Here is a 26,066-nt window from a genome sequence, read left to right as displayed (position 1 = left end):
AGGTTGCGCCAATTGTCTAGCAGGTTTATATGGAAGGGCCATCTATTCAAGTTACGTTACGAGGTAATGACGAAACCGCGTCTCTCCGGAGGCTTGGGCCTCTCTGACATTACTCGCAAGGCGTCTGCTTTGTACGTCCGCCGAACGACTCTAATTGTTACGCAAGAAGTGACTTCAATTACATCCAGGCTTTTTACTGTTGTGCGTCCGGCGAGCCTTGCTCCACCTGTCGATGTCGGACGCCTAAATTTTAAGTTGAAACACATTCGGGAATTTTACATTGCGGTGAGTTACCTCGGTGACGTCTTCTTGCGGCGACCGGTGCCAACGACCAAGAGCTTGATTGCCCGCTGGGAGGGGCTGGCCAGTCCCAATCCAATAGAACTGGCGTCTCCATCCGTGTCCTGGAGGAACGTCTGGAAGAACGTTAGTCTGCCGATCCACTCTATGGCCGTGGCGTCCACGTGGTATAGGGTAATAAATAATTTGGTTCCCACCAATGTACGACTGCACCGTATTGGTCTTTCTGACACGGACACCTGTACTCGGTGTGGTCTCCTGGATACCCTTGAACATCGATTCACCTGCTGTGGGCACCTTGCTAATTGGCGTTGGCTCAGGAAACAACTTGCTTTTGTCACTAGGTCTGCTGAAGCCGCTTATACTATTGACATCATCGTCCGGCCCGATTCTTCCTTTTTTCCGCGGACGAAGCTCCATACCGTCATGTGGTTGATTGGCCATTTCGTACATTTTGTCAACAGTTGTCATGAAGAGGATGGACACCTAGCGTTTCGGCAGTACATGCTTACTGCTTACTGGCAGCGCTTGAGATTGCCAGGCCTCCGAGATGATTTTGCCAATATGCTTAGCCTGACATTTGAAAGAGAGGGTGTTGGCTAAGGTCACCTGTGTGAGCCATTTTCTTTTATACTGTATCTGATTTTGCCGCCTTTATGTATGTTTCTTCTCTACACCAGGACTGAAGTTTTCGTGTTTTAACCTTTATTTCAGTAAGCAGTCTACATTATATAGTCATGTTTTAGGATTTTAATTTCAGTACTGTACTTCTTTTGAAGTGGCTGTGTGGTGGATATTCTTTAATATTTTTTTCAATAGATATATTCGTTCGAGTGGTAGAGTGTCTGCTTCAAAAAAAAAAAAAAAAAAAAAAAAGTCGGTAGAGCATTAGGCTTTAAAAGTAAAAATTTAAAAAAAAAAAAAAAAAAAAAAAAAGGGGTATGATTCCTGCTTTGGGTGCAGAAAATAAAAAAAAAAAAAAAAAAAAAAAAAAAAAAAGGGGTATGATTTCTGCTTAGGGTGCAGGAGGTCCCGGGTTCAAATCCCGGACGAGCCCTAGCGTTTTGTGCAAACTGATCGCACGTCAGTGGCTGAGTCAGCGCAAAAAGCTCGCCGTCAATATCAAATGAATTTCTTATTCGATGTGAGCAATTGGCACTCGGGTCCGACGCGTGAAGGCGATTACGAAGGTTTCGGGTACAGATGGTAGCAGATGCATGTTAGTACGTCTTGCTTATAGTGATGAAAAAGTGTTTCCGCCCGGGATCGAACCGGGGACCTTCTGCGTGTTAGGCAGACGCGATAACCGCTACACCACGGAAACTGCTTGTGTGCACCTTACTTCTCAGACAACTTGTAGTGATGTTGCCATCGTAACTAAAAAATTCAATAAATGTGGTACTTGCAAAGCGAAGGGACATGCAGCAGATCCACACACGACGTGGCTCATTGGAGGGCAATACGACATAGGCAGGAAAATACTGTTCCCGCCCGGGATCGAACCGGGGACCTTCTGCGTGTGAAGCAGACGTGATAACCGCTACACTACGGAAACGACGTACCCGAGGAGTCCATCCTTGTTCACTCGAACTTGCCTCAGACTTTCTCTCGTCCGCGAATGCACACACGACAGTTCTTTCGTCAGCCTGGAACCCATCACAGCCGAGGGCTCAAGAAGTCTTCGGGTTGCTCGAGAGGGTGTCTGCCGTAGCACCCCTAACGAGATAGCGGCGTTTCGCGCAGTCGTTATTGCAAGTCATATCAGCAAAAGCAATCACTTTCTCAGCAGCAGGCAGTGCGAGCCCAGCGGCAGCTCTACATGAAGGTACCAATAGCCCAGGAAGGCCGCCGACCGCGGGAATTCGCGCCGCCCCCATCCCGCCAGCGTACACGAGACTTCCAGGGCACCCTGGACGACATCGAGGGACTGGAATAATTGGCATTCGCCGTGTCACAGGGCTCGTTGGTCTAGGGGTATGATTTCTGCTTAGGGTGCAGGAGGTCCCGGGTTCAAATCCCGGACGAGCCCTAGCGTTTTGTGCAAACTGATCGCACGTCAGTGGCTGAGTCAGCGCAAAAAGCTCGCCGTCAATATCAAATGAATTTCTTATTCGATGTGAGCAATTGGCACTCGGGTCCGACGCGTGAAGGCGATTACGAAGGTTTCGGGTACAGATGGTAGCAGATGCATGTTAGTACGTCTTGCTTATAGTGATGAAAAAGTGTTTCCGCCCGGGATCGAACCGGGGACCTTCTGCGTGTTAGGCAGACGCGATAACCGCTACACCACGGAAACTGCTTGTGTGCACCTTACTTCTCAGACAACTTGTAGTGATGTTGCCATCGTAACTAAAAAATTCAATAAATGTGGTACTTGCAAAGCGAAGGGACATGCAGCAGATCCACACACGACGTGGCTCATTGGAGGGCAATACGACATAGGCAGGAAAATACTGTTCCCGCCCGGGATCGAACCGGGGACCTTCTGCGTGTGAAGCAGACGTGATAACCGCTACACTACGGAAACGACGTACCCGAGGAGTCCATCCTTGTTCACTCGAACTTGCCTCAGACTTTCTCTCGTCCGCGAATGCACACACGACAGTTCTTTCGTCAGCCTGGAACCCATCACAGCCGAGGGCTCAAGAAGTCTTCGGGTTGCTCGAGAGGGTGTCTGCCGTAGCACCCCTAACGAGATAGCGGCGTTTCGCGCAGTCGTTATTGCAAGTCATATCAGCAAAAGCAATCACTTTCTCAGCAGCAGGCAGTGCGAGCCCAGCGGCAGCTCTACATGAAGGTACCAATAGCCCAGGAAGGCCGCCGACCGCGGGAATTCGCGCCGCCCCCATCCCGCCAGCGTACACGAGACTTCCAGGGCACCCTGGACGACATCGAGGGACTGGAATATTTGGCATTCGCCGTGTCACAGGGCTCGTTGGTCTAGGGGTGCAGTTCCGCTTTAGACGCCGTGCAGTGTGGACGTGCCTAGTCTTCCGCTCCGCCGTAGCGTTACGTATAGTGGACTATCGTTGTTTACGTGTTGTGTTGCAACTTCTGTGAGTGTTTCTCCGTCGTTGTTTAGTACCTTGTGTTACTTTCTGTTCTTATTTCAGTGTGTTGTGTGTAGCGGTTTCGACCGCATATTTTGAAAATGTCGTCCCAGGTTATTCCTCGTCAGGCTACAGTTAGTTTTACTTTCGACAAGTCAACCCGCAATGTGCAACCTAGTTCCCTTGAGATTCATGATTGGTTGGTAGATACCTTTGGTGTTCATTCGGATCAGGTGCACACTGCTTATTTTGATACCGAACTGTATGTTTTCTTTGTTAAGTTCATGGACCCACTTCAGGTTGATAAAATTCTTTCTAAATATGGTCATCAAGTTCTCTTTCGGCATCGGGATGATTCTGTAAGTACCGTGCTGCTTTCCAATGCTTCCATCACGTATACCAATGTTCGTGTTTACAACCTTCCACCGGAGGTGGATAATGTCTATCTTAAGGAGGGTCTACAAAAGTATGGTGATGTAAAGAGCATTCGCCTTGAACGCTGGTCAAGCCAACATCGCCTGCAATGTTACAGTGGTATTCGTTCAGTCGAAATGCACGTTAAGCAGAATATTCCATCTCACTTGCAGATCGGTGGATATCGTGTCCATGTCACATATAGTGGTCAGGTTGGCACCTGTTTTTTGTGCAATGAAAGTGGTCACGTGCGTACCGACTGTCCGCGGAGAGTTTTTGTTTTAAAAAATTCTCTCGAACAGCGTCGCAAGTTAACGGTCGCTGACCTCGTTGCAGGTGGTTCTGCTCTTGGTGTAGCACAGTCCAGTGGTAGTAGCGCCCCGCCACAGATTTTGCGCACCCCTGACACAGAATTTCCTCCTTTACGTGCTAAATCTGATGTTGTTCCGTCTGTCCCTCAGGTGGGTGTGCCACTTTTGAATAATAAGAGGCGTCGCCCACACGATGGAAATAGTACGGATGAGGATCTCCCTGAGATGCCCCAGTCCGAGCGACCGGCATCCTCCGAGCCACTGTGTACTGTAGCTGCTCCCTGCCCTCCTGAGGTAGCGGTTCCGGTGGCGGCTGCTGGCGCCCTTCCGGCCTCCGACGCCACTTCTCTCGAGTCGGGTCGTCGGTCGGGCCTGTTGGCGCCGTCTTCCGAACCGACTTCGATGTCACAACAAGTGGAGCCGCGACAACTTCCTGCTTCGCTGCCCCATACCTCTGCCAGCGGAGCTGCTCCGCTTCCTTCCCACTCTGCTGCCTCGGACCTTCCTGCTCACGTTTCGCCTCCGTGCAGTCCATGTTTGCCGGAAGCTAGTGCAGGTGTTGACCATTCCGTTTCGTCGGATGTTTCCGCCGCGACCCCGGATCCCGCATGTGGACCGGCGCGGGTGGTGTCGGATACAGAACTTGACCCTCCCACGTCACCGGCGGCTGAAGCTTCTTTGCCCGTCAGCCGACGCAAGTTACGCGTTCAGCCGAACGTTAATGCTGTTCGTAAAAAACCGAAGCGTAAGGGATCCGCGGAACGGGGTAGCAGTCCCCCTCCCTCGGATGCCTCCGTCACCCCTGCTATGGACTGTGACGCTGGTGCGTCGGTGTAGGTGATTTGTTTTCTCGCTTTTCTCTCTATGGTTCAAGCATACACCTTTCTTACCTTAAATGTTAACCGTATTGAGTCCGACGTTCGCATTGCCTCTTTGCGGCAGTTTATTTACGACGCCTGTGCGGACGTAGTGTTTTTGCAGGAAGTGTTGTTTTCTGATCTCTCTCTACCTGGATTTCAAACTGTTTTTAATGTCGCGCCGGAATATTCAACAGGAACTGCTCTTTTCTTTCGAGAGGGCATTCCTATTACTGACATTGAATTCCTTGACTCTGGCCGTGGGATTGGTTGTCGTCTTTTTGATCTCCGCCTCGTTGTTTTGTATGCCCCCTCTGGATCGGGTCACACTGTGGCTCGATCGCGCTTTTATAAAGAAGAGCTTATTTATCTTTTGCGCCAGAGTCCTCGGAGTCTCCTGCTCGGAGGCGATTTTAATTGTGTTTTACGCCCTGAAGACCAGTCCCCCAATTTTAATTATTGCCGTGATTTACATGACTTAGTTCGTACGATGCATCTGCGTGATGTTTGGGAACACAAATATCCAACCCTGGTGAAATATACGTTTTTTACCGCGTCCTCATGCAGTAGACTCGACAGATTCTATTTATCTGATTTTTTATGTGATAAAATTCTTTCTGTCGATGTTATTCCTACTAGTTTTTCTGACCATTGTGCTTTTACTGCAACTGTAAATCTTAGTCACCAACCTGCAAAACTTTATCGTTCCCAGTGGATGTTAAATGTTTCCCACCTTGCCGACAGTGCTATGGATGATGTTATAAGTGGCGTGTGGGAGCGATGTCTTCGCTCTGTCCCGCGATACCCCTCCTTGCTGGTTTGGTGGACTGCGTTTGCCAAGCCCAAGATTCGTCAGACTTTGATTTTTTACTGTGCTGCAAGGGCGCGTGATTTTAAGAACACGTATGAATATTACTACTCTGTCCTGCGTGAACTGTATGACGCAGCGGGTACCTCTCCTCTGCGGATCCATGATGTTCGTCGTATTAAAGCCAAGCTCTTGAGCCTTAAACGACGACAGATGGATGGTCTGCGAGTTAAGTCGAAACCTCACTCTCTTGTTGAAGGTGAACTGACGTCCTTGTACCACCTGCTACGGCATCACACACGTCGTCGTCGCTCCTTCATCTCTTCTCTTACGGTGGATGATGGGCGACAGCTTCTTGCACAGGAGGAAATGGTTCGTGCTCTTCACCAGTATTACACTAGTCTCTATTCTGCCGATGATTCTGGTGAGTCTCTTTCGGATGATGTCTTTGGGGATCTAACTGCGACGATCGCGCCTGACGCGAACGGCGAATTTCTCCGGGAGTTCCAGGTAGATGAGGTTTTCGATTTTATTGCTCGCTCTCCGTCCAGTAAATCGCCGGGTCCAGACGGCCTGCCTAAAGAATTTTATCTCCGTTTTTGGCCTCTTTTGGGTGGCATTTTTACGCAGATTTTAAATGAGATTGTCAGGGGGATGGATGTGCCTGCCGATTTTAAAGTAGGGAAAATTGTTTTAATTCCGAAGTCTTCTGGTCGTTTATCTGCTGCCAATCTTCGTCCGCTCACATTGCTGAATTTTGACTACAAGACAGCTGCTAGAGCGCTCAATAGCCGGTTGTCCTCTCTGCTTCGGAGTGTGATTGGTGCGCATCAATGTTGTTTTCATGATAGATCTATTCTGACACCAGTAGCCGAATATCGGGATGTTGTCTCGGTTGCGGCGGTTACAAACGTACATTGTGCCTTTGCCTTCCTTGATTTTCATAAGGCTTTTGATCACGTCAGTCATGTGTTTTTAGATCGTGTTTTAGGTACAATAGGTTTTAACGCTTCATCACGTGGTGTTCTTGGCAATTTGTATAGGGGAATAACAGCTCGGGTGTCAGTCAATGGGCAGCTGACGCCGCCCATTGCTATCCGCCGCGGAGTGCCTCAGGGTAGTCCGCTCTCTATGTCTTTATTCGTATTGTCCCTGGAACCGCTGCTTCGGACTATTGCTCTCAAGCTTCAGGGTATGTCCCTCTCTGGTGGGAAGCTCTCGGTTAAGGCATATGCGGATGATGTCGTTGTTCTCCTCCGTCAACGTGATGATATCCCGTTGTTGAAAGGGGCAGTTGATGCATACTGTCGTGTCTCTGGAGCGCGTCTCAATCAGGGTAAATGTAAGTTCCTTGATATTCGAGGATTTCGCGATGCTGACGTCCCTTGGGCCACTGTTGTCGATCGCCATACGTCCTTGGGGATTATCATTGATCGGTGTCCTCTAAAAATGGCGGCTCTCAATTGGAAATCTGTCACCGAGAAGATACAGGGGGCTCTGATGGTCCATGAGCAGCGCTCTGCTACCATTTTGCAAAAAGTCAGAATTTTAGACACCTACGTTCTATGTAAAGCTTATTATGTTGCTCAGCTGTTCCCACTTCCCATGATGGTGGCGAAAAGGTTGCGCCAATTGTCTAGCAGGTTTATATGGAAGGGCCATCTATTCAAGTTACGTTACGAGGTAATGACGAAACCGCGTCTCTCCGGAGGCTTGGGCCTCTCTGACATTACTCGCAAGGCGTCTGCTTTGTACGTCCGCCGAACGACTCTAATTGTTACGCAAGAAGTGACTTCAATTACATCCAGGCTTTTTACTGTTGTGCGTCCGGCGAGCCTTGCTCCACCTGTCGATGTCGGACGCCTAAATTTTAAGTTGAAACACATTCGGGAATTTTACATTGCGGTGAGTTACCTCGGTGACGTCTTCTTGCGGCGACCGGTGCCAACGACCAAGGGCTTGATTGCCCGCTGGGAGGGGCTGGCCGGTCCCAATCCAATAGAACTGGCGTCTCCATCTGTGTCCTGGAGGAACGTCTGGAAGAATGTTAGTCTGCCGATCCACTCTATGGCCGTGGCGTCCACGTGGTATAGGGTAATAAATAATTTGGTTCCCACCAATGTACGACTGCACCGTATTGGTCTTTCTGACACGGACACCTGTACTCGGTGTGGTCTCGTGGATACCCTTGAACATCGATTCACCTGCTGTGGGCACCTTGCTAATTGGCGTTGGCTCAGGAAACAACTTGCCTTTGTCACTAGGTCTGCTGAAGCCGCTTATACTATTGACATCATTGTCCGGCCCGATTCTTCCTTTTTTCCGCGAACGAAGCTCCATACCGTCATGTGGTTGATTGGCCATTTCGTACATTTTGTCATCAGTTGTCATGAAGAGGATGGACACCTAGCGTTTCGGCAGTACATGCTTACTGCTTACTGGCAGCGCTTGCGATTGCCAGGCCTCCGAGATGATTTTGCCAATATGCTTAGCCTGACATTTGAAAGAGAGGGTGTTGGCTAAGGTCACCTGTGTGAGCCATTTTCTTTTATACTGTTCCTGGATTTGCCGCCTTTATGTATGTTTCTTCTCTACACCAGGACTGAAGTTTCCGTGTTTTTTTTTTTTTTTTTTTTTTTTTTTTTTTTTTTTTTTTTTTTTTTTTTTTTTTTTTTTCACAAAGCAGTCTACATTATATAGTCATGTTTTAGGATTTTAATTTCAGTAGTGTACTTCTTTTGAAGTGGCTGTGTTGTGGATGTTCCTTAATATATTTTTTTTTTTTTTTTTTTTCAATAGATATATTTGTTAGAGGAACAATAATTACGCTTTCATTTGCTCATAATGAGCTGAGACTGAATTGCAGGTTAAAAAAAAAAAAAAAAAAAAAAAAAAAAAAAAAAAAGCGACTGGGGAGCCGATAAAAAAGAAAAAAAAAAAAAAAAAAAAAAAAAAAAAAAAAAAAGGGGTATGATTCCTGCTTAGGGTGCAGGAGGTCCCAGGTTCAAATCCCGGACGAGCCCTAGCGTTTTGTGCAAACTGATCGCACGTCAGTGGCTGAGTCAGCGCAAAAAGCTCGCCGTCAATATCAAATGAATTTCTTATTCGATGTGAGCAATTGGCACTCGGGTCCGACGCGTGAAGGCGATTACGAAGGTTTCGGGTACAGATGGTAGCAGATGCATGTTAGTACGTCTTGCTTAAAGTGATGAAAAAGTGTTTCCGCCCGGGATCGAACCGGGGACCTTCTGCGGGTTAGGCAGACGCGATAACCGCTACACCACGGAAACTGCTTGTGTGCACTTTACTTCTCAGACAACTTGTAGCGATGTTGCCATCGTAACTAAAAAATTCAATAAATGTGGTACTTGCAAAACGAAGGGACATGCAGCAGATCCACACACGACGTGGCTCATTGGAGGGCAATACGACATAGGCAGGAAAATACTGTTCCCGCCCGGGATCGAACCGGGGACCTTCTGCGTGTGAAGCAGACGTGATAACCGCTACACTACGGAAACGACGTACCCGAGGAGTCCATCCTTGTTCACTCGAACTTGCCTCAGACTTTCTCTCGTCCGCGAATGCACACACGACAGTTCTTTCGTCAGCCTGGAACCCATCACAGCCGAGGGCTCAAGAAGTCTTCGGGTTGCTCGAGAGGGTGTCTGCCGTAGCACCCCTAACGAGATAGCGGCGTTTCGCGCAGTCGTTATTGCAAGTCATATCAGCAAAGGCAATCACTTTCTCAGCAGCAGGCAGTGCGAGCCCAGCGGCAGCTCTACATGAAGGTACCAATAGCCCAGGAAGGCCGCCGACCGCGGGAATTCGCGCCGCCCCCATCCCGCCAGCGTACACGAGACTTCCAGGGCACCCTGGACGACATCGAGGGACTGGAATATTTGGCATTCGCCGTGTCACAGGGCTCGTTGGTCTAGGGGTATGATTCCTGCTTAGGGTGCAGGAGGTCCCGGGTTCAAATCCCGGACGAGCCCTAGCGTTTTGTGCAAACTGATCGCACGTCAGTGGCTGAGTCAGCGCAAAAAGCTCGCCGTCAATATCAAATGAATTTCTTATTCGATGTGAGCAATTGGCACTCGGGTCCGACGCGTGAAGGCGATTACGAAGGTTTCGGGTACAGATGGTAGCAGATGCATGTTAGTACGTCTTGCTTAAAGTGATGAAAAAGTGTTTCCGCCCGGGATCGAACCGGGGACCTTCTGCGGGTTAGGCAGACGCGATAACCGCTACACCACGGAAACTGCTTGTGTGCACTTTACTTCTCAGACAACTTGTAGCGATGTTGCCATCGTAACTAAAAAATTCAATAAATGTGGTACTTGCAAAACGAAGGGACATGCAGCAGATCCACACACGACGTGGCTCATTGGAGGGCAATACGACATAGGCAGGAAAATACTGTTCCCGCCCGGGATCGAACCGGGGACCTTCTGCGTGTGAAGCAGACGCGATAACCGCTACACTACGGAAACGACGGACGCGAGGAGTCCATCCTTGTTCACTCGAACTTGCCTCAGACTTTCTCTCGTCCGCGAATGCACACACGACAGTTCTTTTGTCAGCCTGGAACCCATCACAGCCGAGGGCTCAAGAAGTCTTCGGGGTGCTCGAGAGGGTGTCTGCCGTAGCACCCCTAACGAGATAGCGGCGTTTCGCGCAGTCGATATTGCAAGTCATATCAGCAAAGGCAATCACTTTCTCAGCAGCAGGCAGTGCGAGCCCAGCGGCAGCTCTACATGAAGGTACCAATAGCCCAGGAAGGCCGCCGACCGCGGGAATTCGCGCCGCCCCCATCCCGCCAGCGTACACGAGACTTCCAGGGCACCCTGGACGACATCGAGGGACTGGAATATTTGGCATTCGCCGTGTCACAGGGCTCGTTGGTCTAGGGGTATGAATCCTGCTTAGGGTGCAGGAGGTCCCAGGTTCAAATCCCGGACGAGCCCTAGCGTTTTGTGCAAACTGATCGCACGTCAGTGGCTGAGTCAGCGCAAAAAGCTCGCCGTCAATATCAAATGAATTTCTTATTCGATGTGAGCAATTGGCACTCGGGTCCGACGCGTGAAGGCGATTACGAAGGTTTCGGGTACAGATGGTAGCAGATGCATGTTAGTACGTCTTGCTTAAAGTGATGAAAAAGTGTTTCCGCCCGGGATCGAACCGGGGACCTTCTGCGGGTTAGGCAGACGCGATAACCGCTACACCACGGAAACTGCTTGTGTGCACTTTACTTCTCAGACAACTTGTAGCGATGTTGCCATCGTAACTAAAAAATTCAATAAATGTGGTACTTGCAAAACGAAGGGACATGCAGCAGATCCACACACGACGTGGCTCATTGGAGGGCAATACGACATAGGCAGGAAAATACTGTTCCCGCCCGGGATCGAACCGGGGACCTTCTGCGTGTGAAGCAGACGTGATAACCGCTACACTACGGAAACGACGTACCCGAGGAGTCCATCCTTGTTCACTCGAACTTGCCTCAGACTTTCTCTCGTCCGCGAATGCACACACGACAGTTCTTTCGTCAGCCTGGAACCCATCACAGCCGAGGGCTCAAGAAGTCTTCGGGTTGCTCGAGAGGGTGTCTGCCGTAGCACCCCTAACGAGATAGCGGCGTTTCGCGCAGTCGTTATTGCAAGTCATATCAGCAAAGGCAATCACTTTCTCAGCAGCAGGCAGTGCGAGCCCAGCGGCAGCTCTACATGAAGGTACCAATAGCCCAGGAAGGCCGCCGACCGCGGGAATTCGCGCCGCCCCCATCCCGCCAGCGTACACGAGACTTCCAGGGCACCCTGGACGACATCGAGGGACTGGAATATTTGGCATTCGCCGTGTCACAGGGCTCGTTGGTCTAGGGGTATGATTCCTGCTTAGGGTGCAGGAGGTCCCAGGTTCAAATCCCGGACGAGCCCTAGCGTTTTGTGCAAACTGATCGCACGTCAGTGGCTGAGTCAGCGCAAAAAGCTCGCCGTCAATATCAAATGAATTTCTTATTCGATGTGAGCAATTGGCACTCGGGTCCGACGCGTGAAGGCGATTACGAAGGTTTCGGGTACAGATGGTAGCAGATGCATGTTAGTACGTCTTGCTTAAAGTGATGAAAAAGTGTTTCCGCCCGGGATCGAACCGGGGACCTTCTGCGGGTTAGGCAGACGCGATAACCGCTACACCACGGAAACTGCTTGTGTGCACTTTACTTCTCAGACAACTTGTAGCGATGTTGCCATCGTAACTAAAAAATTCAATAAATGTGGTACTTGCAAAACGAAGGGACATGCAGCAGATCCACACACGACGTGGCTCATTGGAGGGCAATACGACATAGGCAGGAAAATACTGTTCCCGCCCGGGATCGAACCGGGGACCTTCTGCGTGTGAAGCAGACGCGATAACCGCTACACTACGGAAACGACGGACGCGAGGAGTCCATCCTTGTTCACTCGAACTTGCCTCAGACTTTCTCTCGTCCGCGAATGCACACACGACAGTTCTTTTGTCAGCCTGGAACCCATCACAGCCGAGGGCTCAAGAAGTCTTCGGGGTGCTCGAGAGGGTGTCTGCCGTAGCACCCCTAACGAGATAGCGGCGTTTCGCGCAGTCGATATTGCAAGTCATATCAGCAAAAGCAATCACTTTCTCAGCAGCAGGCAGTGCGAGCCCAGCGGCAGCTCTACATGAAGGTACCAATAGCCCAGGAAGGCCGCCGACCGCGGGAATTCGCGCCGCCCCCATCCCGCCAGCGTACACGAGACTTCCAGGGCACCCTGGACGACATCGAGGGACTGGAATATTTGGCATTCGCCGTGTCACAGGGCTCGTTGGTCTAGGGGTATGATTCCTGCTTAGGGTGCAGGAGGTCCCAGGTTCAAATCCCGGACGAGCCCTAGCGTTTTGTGCAAACTGATCGCACGTCAGTGGCTGAGTCAGCGCAAAAAGCTCGCCGTCAATATCAAATGAATTTCTTATTCGATGTGAGCAATTGGCACTCGGGTCCGACGCGTGAAGGCGATTACGAAGGTTTCGGGTACAGATGGTAGCAGATGCATGTTAGTACGTCTTGCTTAAAGTGATGAAAAAGTGTTTCCGCCCGGGATCGAACCGGGGACCTTCTGCGTGTTAGGCAGACGCGATAACCGCTACACCACGGAAACTGCTTGTGTGCACTTTACTTCTCAGACAACTTGTAGCGATGTTGCCATCGTAACTAAAAAATTCAATAAATGTGGTACTTGCAAAACGAAGGGACATGCAGCAGATCCACACACGACGTGGCTCATTGGAGGGCAATACGACATAGGCAGGAAAATACTGTTCCCGCCCGGGATCGAACCGGGGACCTTCTGCGTGTGAAGCAGACGTGATAACCGCTACACTACGGAAACGACGGACGCGAGGAGTCCATCCTTGTTCACTCGAACTTGCCTCAGACTTTCTCTCGTCCGCGAATGCACACACGACAGTTCTTTTGTCAGCCTGGAACCCATCACAGCCGAGGGCTCAAGAAGTCTTCGGGTTGCTCGAGAGGGTGTCTGCCGTAGCACCCCTAACGAGATAGCGGCGTTTCGCGCAGTCGATATTGCAAGTCATATCAGCAAAAGCAATCACTTTCTCAGCAGCAGGCAGTGCGAGCCCAGCGGCAGCTCTACATGAAGGTACCAATAACCCAGGAAGGCCGCCGACCGCGGGAATTCGCGCCGCCCCCATCCCGCCAGCGTACACGAGACTTCCAGGGCACCCTGGACGACATCGAGGGACTGGAATAATTGGCATTCGCCGTGTCACAGGGCTCGTTGGTCTAGGGGTATGATTTCTGCTTAGGGTGCAGGAGGTCCCGGGTTCAAATCCCGGACGAGCCCTAGCGTTTTGTGCAAACTGATCGCACGTCAGTGGCTGAGTCAGCGCAAAAAGCTCGCCGTCAATATCAAATGAATTTCTTATTCGATGTGAGCAATTGGCACTCGGGTCCGACGCGTGAAGGCGATTACGAAGGTTTCGGGTACAGATGGTAGCAGATGCATGTTAGTACGTCTTGCTTATAGTGATGAAAAAGTGTTTCCGCCCGGGATCGAACCGGGGACCTTCTGCGTGTTAGGCAGTCGCGATAACCGCTACACCACGGAAACTGCTTGTGTGCACCTTACTTCTCAGACAACTTGTAGTGATGTTGCCATCGTAACTAAAAAATTCAATAAATGTGGTACTTGCAAAACGAAGGGACATGCAGCAGATCCACACACGACGTGGCTCATTGGAGGGCAATACGACATAGGCAGGAAAATACTGTTCCCGCCCGGGATCGAACCGGGGACCTTCTGCGTGTGAAGCAGACGTGATAACCGCTACACTACGGAAACGACGTACCCGAGGAGTCCATCCTTGTTCACTCGAACTTGCCTCAGACTTTCTCTCGTCCGCGAATGCACACACGACAGTTCTTTCGTCAGCCTGGAACCCATCACAGCCGAGGGCTCAAGAAGTCTTCGGGTTGCTCGAGAGGGTGTCTGCCGTAGCACCCCTAACGAGATAGCGGCGTTTCGCGCAGTCGTTATTGCAAGTCATATCAGCAAAAGCAATCACTTTCTCAGCAGCAGGCAGTGCGAGCCCAGCGGCAGCTCTACATGAAGGTACCAATAGCCCAGGAAGGCCGCCGACCGCGGGAATTCGCGCCGCCCCCATCCCGCCAGCGTACACGAGACTTCCAGGGCACCCTGGACGACATCGAGGGACTGGAATATTTGGCATTCGCCGTGTCACAGGGCTCGTTGGTCTAGGGGTATGATTCCTGCTTAGGGTGCAGGAGGTCCCAGGTTCAAATCCCGGACGAGCCCTAGCGTTTTGTGCAAACTGATCGCACGTCAGTGGCTGAGTCAGCGCAAAAAGCTCGCCGTCAATATCAAATGAATTTCTTATTCGATGTGAGCAATTGGCACTCGGGTCCGACGCGTGAAGGCGATTACGAAGGTTTCGGGTACAGATGGTAGCAGATGCATGTTAGTACGTCTTGCTTAAAGTGATGAAAAAGTGTTTCCGCCCGGGATCGAACCGGGGACCTTCTGCGGGTTAGGCAGACGCGATAACCGCTACACCACGGAAACTGCTTGTGTGCACTTTACTTCTCAGACAACTTGTAGCGATGTTGCCATCGTAACTAAAAAATTCAATAAATGTGGTACTTGCAAAACGAAGGGACATGCAGCAGATCCACACACGACGTGGCTCATTGGAGGGCAATACGACATAGGCAGGAAAATACTGTTCCCGCCCGGGATCGAACCGGGGATCTTCTGCGTGTGAAGCAGACGCGATAACCGCTACACTACGGAAACGACGGACGCGAGGAGTCCATCCTTGTTCACTCGAACTTGCCTCAGACTTTCTCTCGTCCGCGAATGCACACACGACAGTTCTTTTGTCAGCCTGGAACCCATCACAGCCGAGGGCTCAAGAAGTCTTCGGGGTGCTCGAGAGGGTGTCTGCCGTAGCACCCCTAACGAGATAGCGGCGTTTCGCGCAGTCGATATTGCAAGTCATATCAGCAAAAGCAATCACTTTCTCAGCAGCAGGCAGTGCGAGCCCAGCGGCAGCTCTACATGAAGGTACCAATAGCCCAGGAAGGCCGCCGACCGCGGGAATTCGCGCCGCCCCCATCCCGCCAGCGTACACGAGACTTCCAGGGCACCCTGGACGACATCGAGGGACTGGAATATTTGGCATTCGCCGTGTCACAGGGCTCGTTGGTCTAGGGGTATGATTCCTGCTTAGGGTGCAGGAGGTCCCAGGTTCAAATCCCGGACGAGCCCTAGCGTTTTGTGCAAACTGATCGCACGTCAGTGGCTGAGTCAGCGCAAAAAGCTCGCCGTCAATATCAAATGAATTTCTTATTCGATGTGAGCAATTGGCACTCGGGTCCGACGCGTGAAGGCGATTACGAAGGTTTCGGGTACAGATGGTAGCAGATGCATGTTAGTACGTCTTGCTTAAAGTGATGAAAAAGTGTTTCCGCCCGGGATCGAACCGGGGACCTTCTGCGTGTTAGGCAGACGCGATAACCGCTACACCACGGAAACTGCTTGTGTGCACTTTACTTCTCAGACAACTTGTAGCGATGTTGCCATCGTAACTAAAAAATTCAATAAATGTGGTACTTGCAAAACGAAGGGACATGCAGCAGATCCACACACGACGTGGCTCATTGGAGGGCAATACGACATAGGCAGGAAAATACTGTTCCCGCCCGGGATCGAACCGGGGACCTTCTGCGTGTGAAGCAGACGTGATAACCGCTACACTACGGAAACGACGGACGCGAGGAGTCCATCCTTGTTCACTCGAACTTGCCTCAGACTTTCTCTCGTCCGCGAATGCACACACGACAGTTCTTTTGTCAGCCTGGAACCCATCACAGCCGAGGGCTCAAGAAGTCTTCGGGTTGCTCGAGAGGGTGTCTGCCGTAGCACCCCTAACGAGATAGCGGCGTTTCGCGCAGTCGATATTGCAAGTCATATCAGCAAAAGCAATCACTTTCTCAGCAGCAGGCAGTGCGAGCCCAGCGGCAGCTCTACATGAAGGTACCAATAACCCAGGAAGGCCGCCGACCGCGGGAATTCGCGCCGCCCCCATCCCGCCAGCGTACACGAGACTTCCAGGGCACCCTGGACGACATCGAGGGACTGGAATAATTGGCATTCGCCGTGTCACAGGGCTCGTTGGTCTAGGGGTATGATTTCTGCTTAGGGTGCAGGAGGTCCCGGGTTCAAATCCCGGACGAGCCCTAGCGTTTTGTGCAAACTGATCGCACGTCAGTGGCTGAGTCAGCGCAAAAAGCTCGCCGTCAATATCAAATGAATTTCTTATTCGATGTGAGCAATTGGCACTCGGGTCCGACGCGTGAAGGCGATTACGAAGGTTTCGGGTACAGATGGTAGCAGATGCATGTTAGTACGTCTTGCTTATAGTGATGAAAAAGTGTTTCCGCCCGGGATCGAACCGGGGACCTTCTGCGTGTTAGGCAGTCGCGATAACCGCTACACCACGGAAACTGCTTGTGTGCACCTTACTTCTCAGACAACTTGTAGTGATGTTGCCATCGTAACTAAAAAATTCAATAAATGTGGTACTTGCAAAACGAAGGGACATGCAGCAGATCCACACACGACGTGGCTCATTGGAGGGCAATACGACATAGGCAGGAAAATACTGTTCCCGCCCGGGATCGAACCGGGGACCTTCTGCGTGTGAAGCAGACGTGATAACCGCTACACTACGGAAACGACGTACCCGAGGAGTCCATCCTTGTTCACTCGAACTTGCCTCAGACTTTCTCTCGTCCGCGAATGCACACACGACAGTTCTTTCGTCAGCCTGGAACCCATCACAGCCGAGGGCTCAAGAAGTCTTCGGGTTGCTCGAGAGGGTGTCTGCCGTAGCACCCCTAACGAGATAGCGGCGTTTCGCGCAGTCGTTATTGCAAGTCATATCAGCAAAAGCAATCACTTTCTCAGCAGCAGGCAGTGCGAGCCCAGCGGCAGCTCTACATGAAGGTACCAATAGCCCAGGAAGGCCGCCGACCGCGGGAATTCGCGCCGCCCCCATCCCGCCAGCGTACACGAGACTTCCAGGGCACCCTGGACGACATCGAGGGACTGGAATATTTGGCATTCGCCGTGTCACAGGGCTCGTTGGTCTAGGGGTATGATTCCTGCTTAGGGTGCAGGAGGTCCCAGGTTCAAATCCCGGACGAGCCCTAGCGTTTTGTGCAAACTGATCGCACGTCAGTGGCTGAGTCAGCGCAAAAAGCTCGCCGTCAATATCAAATGAATTTCTTATTCGATGTGAGCAATTGGCACTCGGGTCCGACGCGTGAAGGCGATTACGAAGGTTTCGGGTACAGATGGTAGCAGATGCATGTTAGTACGTCTTGCTTAAAGTGATGAAAAAGTGTTTCCGCCCGGGATCGAACCGGGGACCTTCTGCGGGTTAGGCAGACGCGATAACCGCTACACCACGGAAACTGCTTGTGTGCACTTTACTTCTCAGACAACTTGTAGCGATGTTGCCATCGTAACTAAAAAATTCAATAAATGTGGTACTTGCAAAACGAAGGGACATGCAGCAGATCCACACACGACGTGGCTCATTGGAGGGCAATACGACATAGGCAGGAAAATACTGTTCCCGCCCGGGATCGAACCGGGGATCTTCTGCGTGTGAAGCAGACGCGATAACCGCTACACTACGGAAACGACGGACGCGAGGAGTCCATCCTTGTTCACTCGAACTTGCCTCAGACTTTCTCTCGTCCGCGAATGCACACACGACAGTTCTTTTGTCAGCCTGGAACCCATCACAGCCGAGGGCTCAAGAAGTCTTCGGGGTGCTCGAGAGGGTGTCTGCCGTAGCACCCCTAACGAGATAGCGGCGTTTCGCGCAGTCGATATTGCAAGTCATATCAGCAAAAGCAATCACTTTCTCAGCAGCAGGCAGTGCGAGCCCAGCGGCAGCTCTACATGAAGGTACCAATAGCCCAGGAAGGCCGCCGACCGCGGGAATTCGCGCCGCCCCCATCCCGCCAGCGTACACGAGACTTCCAGGGCACCCTGGACGACATCGAGGGACTGGAATATTTGGCATTCGCCGTGTCACAGGGCTCGTTGGTCTAGGGGTATGATTCCTGCTTAGGGTGCAGGAGGTCCCAGGTTCAAATCCCGGACGAGCCCTAGTGTTTTGTGCAAACTGATCGCACGTCAGTGGCTGAGTCAGCGCAAAAAGCTCGCCGTCAATATCAAATGAATTTCTTATTCGATGTGAGCAATTGGCACTCGGGTCCGACGCGTGAAGGCGATTACGAAGGTTTCGGGTACAGATGGTAGCAGATGCATGTTAGTACGTCTTGCTTAAAGTGATGAAAAAGTGTTTCCGCCCGGGATCGAACCGGGGACCTTCTGCGGGTTAGGCAGACGCGATAACCGCTACACCACGGAAACTGCTTGTGTGCACTTTACTTCTCAGACAACTTGTAGCGATGTTGCCATCGTAACTAAAAAATTCAATAAATGTGGTACTTGCAAAACGAAGGGACATGCAGCAGATCCACACACGACGTGGCTCATTGGAGGGCAATACGACATAGGCAGGAAAATACTGTTCCCGCCCGGGATCGAACCGGGGACCTTCTGCGTGTGAAGCAGACGTGATAACCGCTACACTACGGAAACGACGTACCCGAGGAGTCCATCCTTGTTCACTCGAACTTGCCTCAGACTTTCTCTCGTCCGCGAATGCACACACGACAGTTCTTTCGTCAGCTTGGAACCCATCACAGCCGAGGGCTCAAGAAGTCTTCGGGGTGCTCGAGAGGGTGTCTGCCGTAGCACCCCTAACGAGATAGCGGCGTTTCGCGCAGTCGATATTGCAAGTCATATCAGCAAAAGCAATCACTTTCTCAGCAGCAGGCAGTGCGAGCCCAGCGGCAGCTCTACATGAAGGTACCAATAGCCCAGGAAGGCCGCCGACCGCGGGAATTCGCGCCGCCCCCATCCCGCCAGCGTACACGAGACTTCCAGGGCACCCTGGACGACATCGAGGGACTGGAATATTTGGCATTCGCCGTGTCACAGGGCTCGTTGGTCTAGGGGTATGATTCCTGCTTAGGGTGCAGGAGGTCCCAGGTTCAAATCCCGGACGAGCCCTAGTGTTTTGTGCAAACTGATCGCACGTCAGTGGCTGAGTCAGCGCAAAAAGCTCGCCGTCAATATCAAATGAATTTCTTATTCGATGTGAGCAATTGGCACTCGGGTCCGACGCGTGAAGGCGATTACGAAGGTTTCGGGTACAGATGGTAGCAGATGCATGTTAGTACGTCTTGCTTAAAGTGATGAAAAAGTGTTTCCGCCCGGGATCGAACCGGGGCCTTCTGCGTGTTAGGCAGACGCGATAACCGCTACACCACGGAAACTGCTTGTGTGCACTTTACTTCTCAGACAACTTGTAGCGATGTTGCCATCGTAACTAAAAAATTCAATAAATGTGGTACTTGCAAAACGAAGGGACATGCAGCAGATCCACACACGACGTGGCTCATTGGAGGGCAATACGACATAGGCAGGAAAATACTGTTCCCGCCCGGGATCGAACCGGGGACCTTCTGCGTGTGAAGCAGACGCGATAACCGCTACACTACGGAAACGACGGACGCGAGGAGTCCATCCTTGTTCACTCGAACTTGCCTCAGACTTTCTCTCGTCCGCGAATGCACACACGACAGTTCTTTTGTCAGCCTGGAACCCATCACAGCCGAGGGCTCAAGAAGTCTTCGGGGTGCTCGAGAGGGTGTCTGCCGTAGCACCCCTAACGAGATAGCGGCGTTTCGCGCAGTCGATATTGCAAGTCATATCAGCAAAACCAATCACTTTCTCAGCAGCAGGCAGTGCGAGCCCAGCGGCAGCTCTACATGAAGGTACCAATAACCCAGGAAGGCCGCCGACCGCGGGAATTCGCGCCGCCCCCATCCCGCCAGCGTACACGAGACTTCCAGGGCACCCTGGACGACATCGAGGGACTGGAATAATTGGCATTCGCCGTGTCACAGGGCTCGTTGGTCTAGGGGTATGATTTCTGCTTAGGGTGCAGGAGGTCCCGGGTTCAAATCCCGGACGAGCCTTAGCGTTTTGTGCAAACTGATCGCACGTCAGTGGCTGAGTCAGCGCAAAAAGCTCGCCGTCAATATCAAATGAATTTCTTATTCGATGTGAGCAATTGGCACTCGGGTCCGACGCGTGAAGGCGATTACGAAGGTTTCGGGTACAGATGGTAGCAGATGCATGTTAGTACGTCTTGCTTATAGTGATGAAAAAGTGTTTCCGCCCGGGATCGAACCGGGGACCTTCTGCGTGTTAGGCAGACGCGATAACCGCTACACCACGGAAACTGCTTGTGTGCACCTTACTTCTCAGACAACTTGTAGTGATGTTGCCATCGTAACTAAAAAATTCAATAAATGTGGTACTTGCAAAACGAAGGGACATGCAGCAGATCCACACACGACGTGGCTCATTGGAGGGCAATACGACATAGGCAGGAAAATACTGTTCCCGCCCGGGATCGAACCGGGGACCTTCTGCGTGTGAAGCAGACGTGATAACCGCTACACTACGGAAACGACGTACCCGAGGAGTCCATCCTTGTTCACTCGAACTTGCCTCAGACTTTCTCTCGTCCGCGAATGCACACACGACAGTTCTTTCGTCAGCCTGGAATCCATCACAGCCGAGGGCTCAAGAAGTCTTCGGGTTGCTCGAGAGGGTGTCTGCCGTAGCACCCCTAACGAGATAGCGGCGTTTCGCGCAGTCGTTATTGCAAGTCATATCAGCAAAAGCAATCACTTTCTCAGCAGCAGGCAGTGCGAGCCCAGCGGCAGCTCTACATGAAGGTACCAATAACCCAGGAAGGCCGCCGACCGCGGGAATTCGCGCCGCCCCCATCCCGCCAGCGTACACGAGACTTCCAGGGCACCCTGGACGACATCGAGGGACTGGAATAATTGGCATTCGCCGTGTCACAGGGCTCGTTGGTCTAGGGGTATGATTTCTGCTTAGGGTGCAGGAGGTCCCGGGTTCAAATCCCGGACGAGCCCTAGCGTTTTGTGCAAACTGATCGCACGTCAGTGGCTGAGTCAGCGCAAAAAGCTCGCCGTCAATATCAAATGAATTTCTTATTCGATGTGAGCAATTGGCACTCGGGTCCGACGCGTGAAGGCGATTACGAAGGTTTCGGGTACAGATGGTAGCAGATGCATGTTAGTACGTCTTGCTTATAGTGATGAAAAAGTGTTTCCGCCCGGGATCGAACCGGGGACCTTCTGCGTGTTAGGCAGACGCGATAACCGCTACACCACGGAAACTGCTTGTGTGCACCTTACTTCTCAGACAACTTGTAGTGATGTTGCCATCGTAACTAAAAAATTCAATAAATGTGGTACTTGCAAAACGAAGGGACATGCAGCAGATCCACACACGACGTGGCTCATTGGAGGGCAATACGACATAGGCAGGAAAATACTGTTCCCGCCCGGGATCGAACCGGGGACCTTCTGCGTGTGAAGCAGACGTGATAACCGCTACACTACGGAAACGACGTACCCGAGGAGTCCATCCTTGTTCACTCGAACTTGCCTCAGACTTTCTCTCGTCCGCGAATGCACACACGACAGTTCTTTCGTCAGCCTGGAACCCATCACAGCCGAGGGCTCAAGAACTCTTCGGGTTGCTCGAGAGGGTGTCTGCCGTAGCACCCCTAACGAGATAGCGGCGTTTCGCGCAGTCGTTATTGCAAGTCATATCAGCAAAAGCAATCACTTTCTCAGCAGCAGGCAGTGCGAGCCCAGCGGCAGCTCTACATGAAGGTACCAATAACCCAGGAAGGCCGCCGACCGCGGGAATTCGCGCCGCCCCCATCCCGCCAGCGTACACGAGACTTCCAGGGCACCCTGGACGACATCGAGGGACTGGAATAATTGGCATTCGCCGTGTCACAGGGCTCGTTGGTCTAGGGGTATGATTTCTGCTTAGGGTGCAGGAGGTCCCGGGTTCAAATCCCGGACGAGCCTTAGCGTTTTGTGCAAACTGATCGCACGTCAGTGGCTGAGTCAGCGCAAAAAGCTCGCCGTCAATATCAAATGAATTTCTTATTCGATGTGAGCAATTGGCACTCGGGTCCGACGCGTGAAGGCGATTACGAAGGTTTCGGGTACAGATGGTAGCAGATGCATGTTAGTACGTCTTGCTTATAGTGATGAAAAAGTGTTTCCGCCCGGGATCGAACCGGGGACCTTCTGCGTGTTAGGCAGACGCGATAACCGCTACACCACGGAAACTGCTTGTGTGCACCTTACTTCTCAGACAACTTGTAGTGATGTTGCCATCGTAACTAAAAAATTCAATAAATGTGGTACTTGCAAAACGAAGGGACATGCAGCAGATCCACACACGACGTGGCTCATTGGAGGGCAATACGACACAGGCAGGAAAATACTGTTCCCGCCCGGGATCGAACCGGGGACCTTCTGCGTGTGAAGCAGACGTGATAACCGCTACACTACGGAAACGACGTACCCGAGGAGTCCATCCTTGTTCACTCGAACTTGCCTCAGACTTTCTCTCGTCCGCGAATGCACACACGACAGTTCTTTCGTCAGCCTGGAATCCATCACAGCCGAGGGCTCAAGAAGTCTTCGGGTTGCTCGAGAGGGTGTCTGCCGTAGCACCCCTAACGAGATAGCGGCGTTTCGCGCAGTCGTTATTGCAAGTCATATCAGCAAAAGCAATCACTTTCTCAGCAGCAGGCAGTGCGAGCCCAGCGGCAGCTCTACATGAAGGTACCAATAGCCCAGGAAGGCCGCCGACCGCGGGAATTCGCGCCGCCCCCATCCCGCCAGCGTACACGAGACTTCCAGGGCACCCTGGACGACATCGAGGGACTGGAATATTTGGCATTCGCCGTGTCACAGGGCTCGTTGGTCTAGGGGTATGATTCCTGCTTAGGGTGCAGGAGGTCCCAGGTTCAAATCCCGGACGAGCCCTAGTGTTTTGTGCAAACTGATCGCACGTCAGTGGCTGAGTCAGCGCAAAAAGCTCGCCGTCAATATCAAATGAATTTCTTATTCGATGTGAGCAATTGGCACTCGGGTCCGACGCGTGAAGGCGATTACGAAGGTTTCGGGTACAGATGGTAGCAGATGCATGTTAGTACGTCTTGCTTAAAGTGATGAAAAAGTGTTTCCGCCCGGGATCGAACCGGGGCCTTCTGCGTGTTAGGCAGACGCGATAACCGCTACACCACGGAAACTGCTTGTGTGCACTTTACTTCTCAGACAACTTGTAGCGATGTTGCCATCGTAACTAAAAAATTCAATAAATGTGGTACTTGCAAAACGAAGGGACATGCAGCAGATCCACACACGACGTGGCTCATTGGAGGGCAATACGACATAGGCAGGAAAATACTGTTCCCGCCCGGGATCGAACCGGGGACCTTCTGCGTGTGAAGCAGACGCGATAACCGCTACACTACGGAAACGACGGACGCGAGGAGTCCATCCTTGTTCACTCGAACTTGCCTCAGACTTTCTCTCGTCCGCGAATGCACACACGACAGTTCTTTTGTCAGCCTGGAACCCATCACAGCCGAGGGCTCAAGAAGTCTTCGGGGTGCTCGAGAGGGTGTCTGCCGTAGCACCCCTAACGAGATAGCGGCGTTTCGCGCAGTCGATATTGCAAGTCATATCAGCAAAAGCAATCACTTTCTCAGCAGCAGGCAGTGCGAGCCCAGCGGCAGCTCTACATGAAGGTACCAATAACCCAGGAAGGCCGCCGACCGCGGGAATTCGCGCCGCCCCCATCCCGCCAGCGTACACGAGACTTCCAGGGCACCCTGGACGACATCGAGGGACTGGAATAATTGGCATTCGCCGTGTCACAGGGCTCGTTGGTCTAGGGGTATGATTTCTGCTTAGGGTGCAGGAGGTCCCGGGTTCAAATCCCGGACGAGCCTTAGCGTTTTGTGCAAACTGATCGCACGTCAGTGGCTGAGGCAGCGCAAAAAGCTCGCCGTCAATATCAAATGAATTTCTTATTCGATGTGAGCAATTGGCACTCGGGTCCGACGCGTGAAGGCGATTACGAAGGTTTCGGGTACAGATGGTAGCAGATGCATGTTAGTACGTCTTGCTTATAGTGATGAAAAAGTGTTTCCGCCCGGGATCGAACCGGGGACCTTCTGCGTGTTAGGCAGACGCGATAACCGCTACACCACGGAAACTGCTTGTGTGCACCTTACTTCTCAGACAACTTGTAGTGATGTTGCCATCGTAACTAAAAAATTCAATAAATGTGGTACTTGCAAAACGAAGGGACATGCAGCAGATCCACACACGACGTGGCTCATTGGAGGGCAATACGACATAGGCAGGAAAATACTGTTCCCGCCCGGGATCGAACCGGGGACCTTCTGCGTGTGAAGCAGACGTGATAACCGCTACACTACGGAAACGACGTACCCGAGGAGTCCATCCTTGTTCACTCGAACTTGCCTCAGACTTTCTCTCGTCCGCGAATGCACACACGACAGTTCTTTCGTCAGCCTGGAATCCATCACAGCCGAGGGCTCAAGAAGTCTTCGGGTTGCTCGAGAGGGTGTCTGCCGTAGCACCCCTAACGAGATAGCGGCGTTTCGCGCAGTCGTTATTGCAAGTCATATCAGCAAAAGCAATCACTTTCTCAGCAGCAGGCAGTGCGAGCCCAGCGGCAGCTCTACATGAAGGTACCAATAACCCAGGAAGGCCGCCGACCGCGGGAATTCGCGCCGCCCCCATCCCGCCAGCGTACACGAGACTTCCAGGGCACCCTGGACGACATCGAGGGACTGGAATAATTGGCATTCGCCGTGTCACAGGGCTCGTTGGTCTAGGGGTATGATTTCTGCTTAGGGTGCAGGAGGTCCCGGGTTCAAATCCCGGACGAGCCCTAGCGTTTTGTGCAAACTGATCGCACGTCAGTGGCTGAGTCAGCGCAAAAAGCTCGCCGTCAATATCAAATGAATTTCTTATTCGATGTGAGCAATTGGCACTCGGGTCCGACGCGTGAAGGCGATTACGAAGGTTTCGGGTACAGATGGTAGCAGATGCATGTTAGTACGTCTTGCTTATAGTGATGAAAAAGTGTTTCCGCCCGGGATCGAACTGGGGACCTTCTGCGTGTTAGGCAGACGCGATAACCGCTACACCACGGAAACTGCTTGTGTGCACCTTACTTCTCAGACAACTTGTAGTGATGTTGCCATCGTAACTAAAAAATTCAATAAATGTGGTACTTGCAAAACGAAGGGACATGCAGCAGATCCACACACGACGTGGCTCATTGGAGGGCAATACGACATAGGCAGGAAAATACTGTTCCCGCCCGGGATCGAACCGGGGACCTTCTGCGTGTGAAGCAGACGTGATAACCGCTACACTACGGAAACGACGTACCCGAGGAGTCCATCCTTGTTCACTCGAACTTGCCTCAGACTTTCTCTCGTCCGCGAATGCACACACGACAGTTCTTTCGTCAGCCTGGAACCCATCACAGCCGAGGGCTCAAGAACTCTTCGGGTTGCTCGAGAGGGTGTCTGCCGTAGCACCCCTAACGAGATAGCGGCGTTTCGCGCAGTCGTTATTGCAAGTCATATCAGCAAAAGCAATCACTTTCTCAGCAGCAGGCAGTGCGAGCCCAGCGGCAGCTCTACATGAAGGTACCAATAACCC

The 26,066-nt window shown here is 51.8% G+C and overlaps 58 non-coding genes across 58 annotated transcripts; 18 read left to right on the top strand and 40 right to left on the bottom strand.

Annotated features, from left to right (window-relative positions):
• Positions 1–1,551: 1,551 nt before the first annotated feature.
• Positions 1,552–1,624, bottom strand: Trnav-aac. The gene has a single exon. It is a non-coding gene; the product is annotated as a tRNA-Val (tRNA).
• A 158-nt stretch (positions 1,625–1,782) lies between these two features.
• Trnav-cac lies at positions 1,783–1,855 on the bottom strand. Its single transcript has one exon. It is a non-coding gene; the product is annotated as a tRNA-Val (tRNA).
• A 402-nt stretch (positions 1,856–2,257) lies between these two features.
• Trnap-agg lies at positions 2,258–2,329 on the top strand. The gene has a single exon. It is a non-coding gene; the product is annotated as a tRNA-Pro (tRNA).
• Positions 2,330–2,523: 194 nt separating this feature from the next.
• Trnav-aac lies at positions 2,524–2,596 on the bottom strand. The gene has a single exon. It is a non-coding gene; the product is annotated as a tRNA-Val (tRNA).
• Positions 2,597–2,754: 158 nt separating this feature from the next.
• Positions 2,755–2,827, bottom strand: Trnav-cac. Its single transcript has one exon. It is a non-coding gene; the product is annotated as a tRNA-Val (tRNA).
• A 6,130-nt stretch (positions 2,828–8,957) lies between these two features.
• Trnav-aac lies at positions 8,958–9,030 on the bottom strand. Its single transcript has one exon. It is a non-coding gene; the product is annotated as a tRNA-Val (tRNA).
• Positions 9,031–9,188: 158 nt separating this feature from the next.
• Trnav-cac lies at positions 9,189–9,261 on the bottom strand. The gene has a single exon. It is a non-coding gene; the product is annotated as a tRNA-Val (tRNA).
• A 402-nt stretch (positions 9,262–9,663) lies between these two features.
• Trnap-agg lies at positions 9,664–9,735 on the top strand. Its single transcript has one exon. It is a non-coding gene; the product is annotated as a tRNA-Pro (tRNA).
• Positions 9,736–9,929: 194 nt separating this feature from the next.
• On the bottom strand, positions 9,930–10,002 carry Trnav-aac. The gene has a single exon. It is a non-coding gene; the product is annotated as a tRNA-Val (tRNA).
• Positions 10,003–10,160: 158 nt separating this feature from the next.
• Trnav-cac lies at positions 10,161–10,233 on the bottom strand. The gene has a single exon. It is a non-coding gene; the product is annotated as a tRNA-Val (tRNA).
• Positions 10,234–10,635: 402 nt separating this feature from the next.
• On the top strand, positions 10,636–10,707 carry Trnap-agg. Its single transcript has one exon. It is a non-coding gene; the product is annotated as a tRNA-Pro (tRNA).
• A 194-nt stretch (positions 10,708–10,901) lies between these two features.
• Trnav-aac lies at positions 10,902–10,974 on the bottom strand. Its single transcript has one exon. It is a non-coding gene; the product is annotated as a tRNA-Val (tRNA).
• Positions 10,975–11,132: 158 nt separating this feature from the next.
• Positions 11,133–11,205, bottom strand: Trnav-cac. The gene has a single exon. It is a non-coding gene; the product is annotated as a tRNA-Val (tRNA).
• A 402-nt stretch (positions 11,206–11,607) lies between these two features.
• On the top strand, positions 11,608–11,679 carry Trnap-agg. Its single transcript has one exon. It is a non-coding gene; the product is annotated as a tRNA-Pro (tRNA).
• Positions 11,680–11,873: 194 nt separating this feature from the next.
• Positions 11,874–11,946, bottom strand: Trnav-aac. Its single transcript has one exon. It is a non-coding gene; the product is annotated as a tRNA-Val (tRNA).
• A 158-nt stretch (positions 11,947–12,104) lies between these two features.
• On the bottom strand, positions 12,105–12,177 carry Trnav-cac. Its single transcript has one exon. It is a non-coding gene; the product is annotated as a tRNA-Val (tRNA).
• A 402-nt stretch (positions 12,178–12,579) lies between these two features.
• Positions 12,580–12,651, top strand: Trnap-agg. The gene has a single exon. It is a non-coding gene; the product is annotated as a tRNA-Pro (tRNA).
• Positions 12,652–12,845: 194 nt separating this feature from the next.
• On the bottom strand, positions 12,846–12,918 carry Trnav-aac. Its single transcript has one exon. It is a non-coding gene; the product is annotated as a tRNA-Val (tRNA).
• A 158-nt stretch (positions 12,919–13,076) lies between these two features.
• On the bottom strand, positions 13,077–13,149 carry Trnav-cac. The gene has a single exon. It is a non-coding gene; the product is annotated as a tRNA-Val (tRNA).
• A 402-nt stretch (positions 13,150–13,551) lies between these two features.
• Trnap-agg lies at positions 13,552–13,623 on the top strand. The gene has a single exon. It is a non-coding gene; the product is annotated as a tRNA-Pro (tRNA).
• Positions 13,624–13,817: 194 nt separating this feature from the next.
• On the bottom strand, positions 13,818–13,890 carry Trnav-aac. Its single transcript has one exon. It is a non-coding gene; the product is annotated as a tRNA-Val (tRNA).
• A 158-nt stretch (positions 13,891–14,048) lies between these two features.
• Trnav-cac lies at positions 14,049–14,121 on the bottom strand. Its single transcript has one exon. It is a non-coding gene; the product is annotated as a tRNA-Val (tRNA).
• Positions 14,122–14,523: 402 nt separating this feature from the next.
• Positions 14,524–14,595, top strand: Trnap-agg. Its single transcript has one exon. It is a non-coding gene; the product is annotated as a tRNA-Pro (tRNA).
• Positions 14,596–14,789: 194 nt separating this feature from the next.
• On the bottom strand, positions 14,790–14,862 carry Trnav-aac. Its single transcript has one exon. It is a non-coding gene; the product is annotated as a tRNA-Val (tRNA).
• Positions 14,863–15,020: 158 nt separating this feature from the next.
• Trnav-cac lies at positions 15,021–15,093 on the bottom strand. The gene has a single exon. It is a non-coding gene; the product is annotated as a tRNA-Val (tRNA).
• Positions 15,094–15,495: 402 nt separating this feature from the next.
• On the top strand, positions 15,496–15,567 carry Trnap-agg. Its single transcript has one exon. It is a non-coding gene; the product is annotated as a tRNA-Pro (tRNA).
• Positions 15,568–15,761: 194 nt separating this feature from the next.
• On the bottom strand, positions 15,762–15,834 carry Trnav-aac. The gene has a single exon. It is a non-coding gene; the product is annotated as a tRNA-Val (tRNA).
• A 158-nt stretch (positions 15,835–15,992) lies between these two features.
• On the bottom strand, positions 15,993–16,065 carry Trnav-cac. Its single transcript has one exon. It is a non-coding gene; the product is annotated as a tRNA-Val (tRNA).
• Positions 16,066–16,467: 402 nt separating this feature from the next.
• Positions 16,468–16,539, top strand: Trnap-agg. Its single transcript has one exon. It is a non-coding gene; the product is annotated as a tRNA-Pro (tRNA).
• Positions 16,540–16,733: 194 nt separating this feature from the next.
• Positions 16,734–16,806, bottom strand: Trnav-aac. The gene has a single exon. It is a non-coding gene; the product is annotated as a tRNA-Val (tRNA).
• A 158-nt stretch (positions 16,807–16,964) lies between these two features.
• Trnav-cac lies at positions 16,965–17,037 on the bottom strand. The gene has a single exon. It is a non-coding gene; the product is annotated as a tRNA-Val (tRNA).
• A 402-nt stretch (positions 17,038–17,439) lies between these two features.
• Positions 17,440–17,511, top strand: Trnap-agg. The gene has a single exon. It is a non-coding gene; the product is annotated as a tRNA-Pro (tRNA).
• Positions 17,512–17,705: 194 nt separating this feature from the next.
• Positions 17,706–17,778, bottom strand: Trnav-aac. The gene has a single exon. It is a non-coding gene; the product is annotated as a tRNA-Val (tRNA).
• A 158-nt stretch (positions 17,779–17,936) lies between these two features.
• Trnav-cac lies at positions 17,937–18,009 on the bottom strand. The gene has a single exon. It is a non-coding gene; the product is annotated as a tRNA-Val (tRNA).
• Positions 18,010–18,411: 402 nt separating this feature from the next.
• On the top strand, positions 18,412–18,483 carry Trnap-agg. Its single transcript has one exon. It is a non-coding gene; the product is annotated as a tRNA-Pro (tRNA).
• Positions 18,484–18,677: 194 nt separating this feature from the next.
• Trnav-aac lies at positions 18,678–18,750 on the bottom strand. The gene has a single exon. It is a non-coding gene; the product is annotated as a tRNA-Val (tRNA).
• Positions 18,751–18,908: 158 nt separating this feature from the next.
• Trnav-cac lies at positions 18,909–18,981 on the bottom strand. The gene has a single exon. It is a non-coding gene; the product is annotated as a tRNA-Val (tRNA).
• Positions 18,982–19,383: 402 nt separating this feature from the next.
• On the top strand, positions 19,384–19,455 carry Trnap-agg. The gene has a single exon. It is a non-coding gene; the product is annotated as a tRNA-Pro (tRNA).
• Positions 19,456–19,649: 194 nt separating this feature from the next.
• Positions 19,650–19,721, bottom strand: Trnav-aac. Its single transcript has one exon. It is a non-coding gene; the product is annotated as a tRNA-Val (tRNA).
• A 158-nt stretch (positions 19,722–19,879) lies between these two features.
• Trnav-cac lies at positions 19,880–19,952 on the bottom strand. The gene has a single exon. It is a non-coding gene; the product is annotated as a tRNA-Val (tRNA).
• Positions 19,953–20,354: 402 nt separating this feature from the next.
• On the top strand, positions 20,355–20,426 carry Trnap-agg. The gene has a single exon. It is a non-coding gene; the product is annotated as a tRNA-Pro (tRNA).
• Positions 20,427–20,620: 194 nt separating this feature from the next.
• Positions 20,621–20,693, bottom strand: Trnav-aac. The gene has a single exon. It is a non-coding gene; the product is annotated as a tRNA-Val (tRNA).
• Positions 20,694–20,851: 158 nt separating this feature from the next.
• Positions 20,852–20,924, bottom strand: Trnav-cac. The gene has a single exon. It is a non-coding gene; the product is annotated as a tRNA-Val (tRNA).
• A 402-nt stretch (positions 20,925–21,326) lies between these two features.
• On the top strand, positions 21,327–21,398 carry Trnap-agg. Its single transcript has one exon. It is a non-coding gene; the product is annotated as a tRNA-Pro (tRNA).
• Positions 21,399–21,592: 194 nt separating this feature from the next.
• On the bottom strand, positions 21,593–21,665 carry Trnav-aac. The gene has a single exon. It is a non-coding gene; the product is annotated as a tRNA-Val (tRNA).
• Positions 21,666–21,823: 158 nt separating this feature from the next.
• On the bottom strand, positions 21,824–21,896 carry Trnav-cac. Its single transcript has one exon. It is a non-coding gene; the product is annotated as a tRNA-Val (tRNA).
• Positions 21,897–22,298: 402 nt separating this feature from the next.
• On the top strand, positions 22,299–22,370 carry Trnap-agg. Its single transcript has one exon. It is a non-coding gene; the product is annotated as a tRNA-Pro (tRNA).
• Positions 22,371–22,564: 194 nt separating this feature from the next.
• Positions 22,565–22,637, bottom strand: Trnav-aac. Its single transcript has one exon. It is a non-coding gene; the product is annotated as a tRNA-Val (tRNA).
• Positions 22,638–22,795: 158 nt separating this feature from the next.
• On the bottom strand, positions 22,796–22,868 carry Trnav-cac. Its single transcript has one exon. It is a non-coding gene; the product is annotated as a tRNA-Val (tRNA).
• Positions 22,869–23,270: 402 nt separating this feature from the next.
• Positions 23,271–23,342, top strand: Trnap-agg. The gene has a single exon. It is a non-coding gene; the product is annotated as a tRNA-Pro (tRNA).
• A 194-nt stretch (positions 23,343–23,536) lies between these two features.
• Trnav-aac lies at positions 23,537–23,608 on the bottom strand. The gene has a single exon. It is a non-coding gene; the product is annotated as a tRNA-Val (tRNA).
• Positions 23,609–23,766: 158 nt separating this feature from the next.
• Trnav-cac lies at positions 23,767–23,839 on the bottom strand. The gene has a single exon. It is a non-coding gene; the product is annotated as a tRNA-Val (tRNA).
• A 402-nt stretch (positions 23,840–24,241) lies between these two features.
• Positions 24,242–24,313, top strand: Trnap-agg. The gene has a single exon. It is a non-coding gene; the product is annotated as a tRNA-Pro (tRNA).
• A 194-nt stretch (positions 24,314–24,507) lies between these two features.
• Trnav-aac lies at positions 24,508–24,580 on the bottom strand. Its single transcript has one exon. It is a non-coding gene; the product is annotated as a tRNA-Val (tRNA).
• Positions 24,581–24,738: 158 nt separating this feature from the next.
• Positions 24,739–24,811, bottom strand: Trnav-cac. The gene has a single exon. It is a non-coding gene; the product is annotated as a tRNA-Val (tRNA).
• A 402-nt stretch (positions 24,812–25,213) lies between these two features.
• On the top strand, positions 25,214–25,285 carry Trnap-agg. The gene has a single exon. It is a non-coding gene; the product is annotated as a tRNA-Pro (tRNA).
• A 194-nt stretch (positions 25,286–25,479) lies between these two features.
• Trnav-aac lies at positions 25,480–25,552 on the bottom strand. The gene has a single exon. It is a non-coding gene; the product is annotated as a tRNA-Val (tRNA).
• A 158-nt stretch (positions 25,553–25,710) lies between these two features.
• Positions 25,711–25,783, bottom strand: Trnav-cac. Its single transcript has one exon. It is a non-coding gene; the product is annotated as a tRNA-Val (tRNA).
• Positions 25,784–26,066: the final 283 nt, after the last annotated feature.

Source organism: Schistocerca piceifrons, unplaced genomic scaffold (genome assembly GCF_021461385.2).
Source record: "Schistocerca piceifrons isolate TAMUIC-IGC-003096 unplaced genomic scaffold, iqSchPice1.1 HiC_scaffold_539, whole genome shotgun sequence".
In the NCBI taxonomy this organism is placed as follows: domain Eukaryota; kingdom Metazoa; phylum Arthropoda; class Insecta; order Orthoptera; family Acrididae; genus Schistocerca; species Schistocerca piceifrons.
This window is presented reverse-complemented; position numbering and strand designations above follow the sequence as displayed.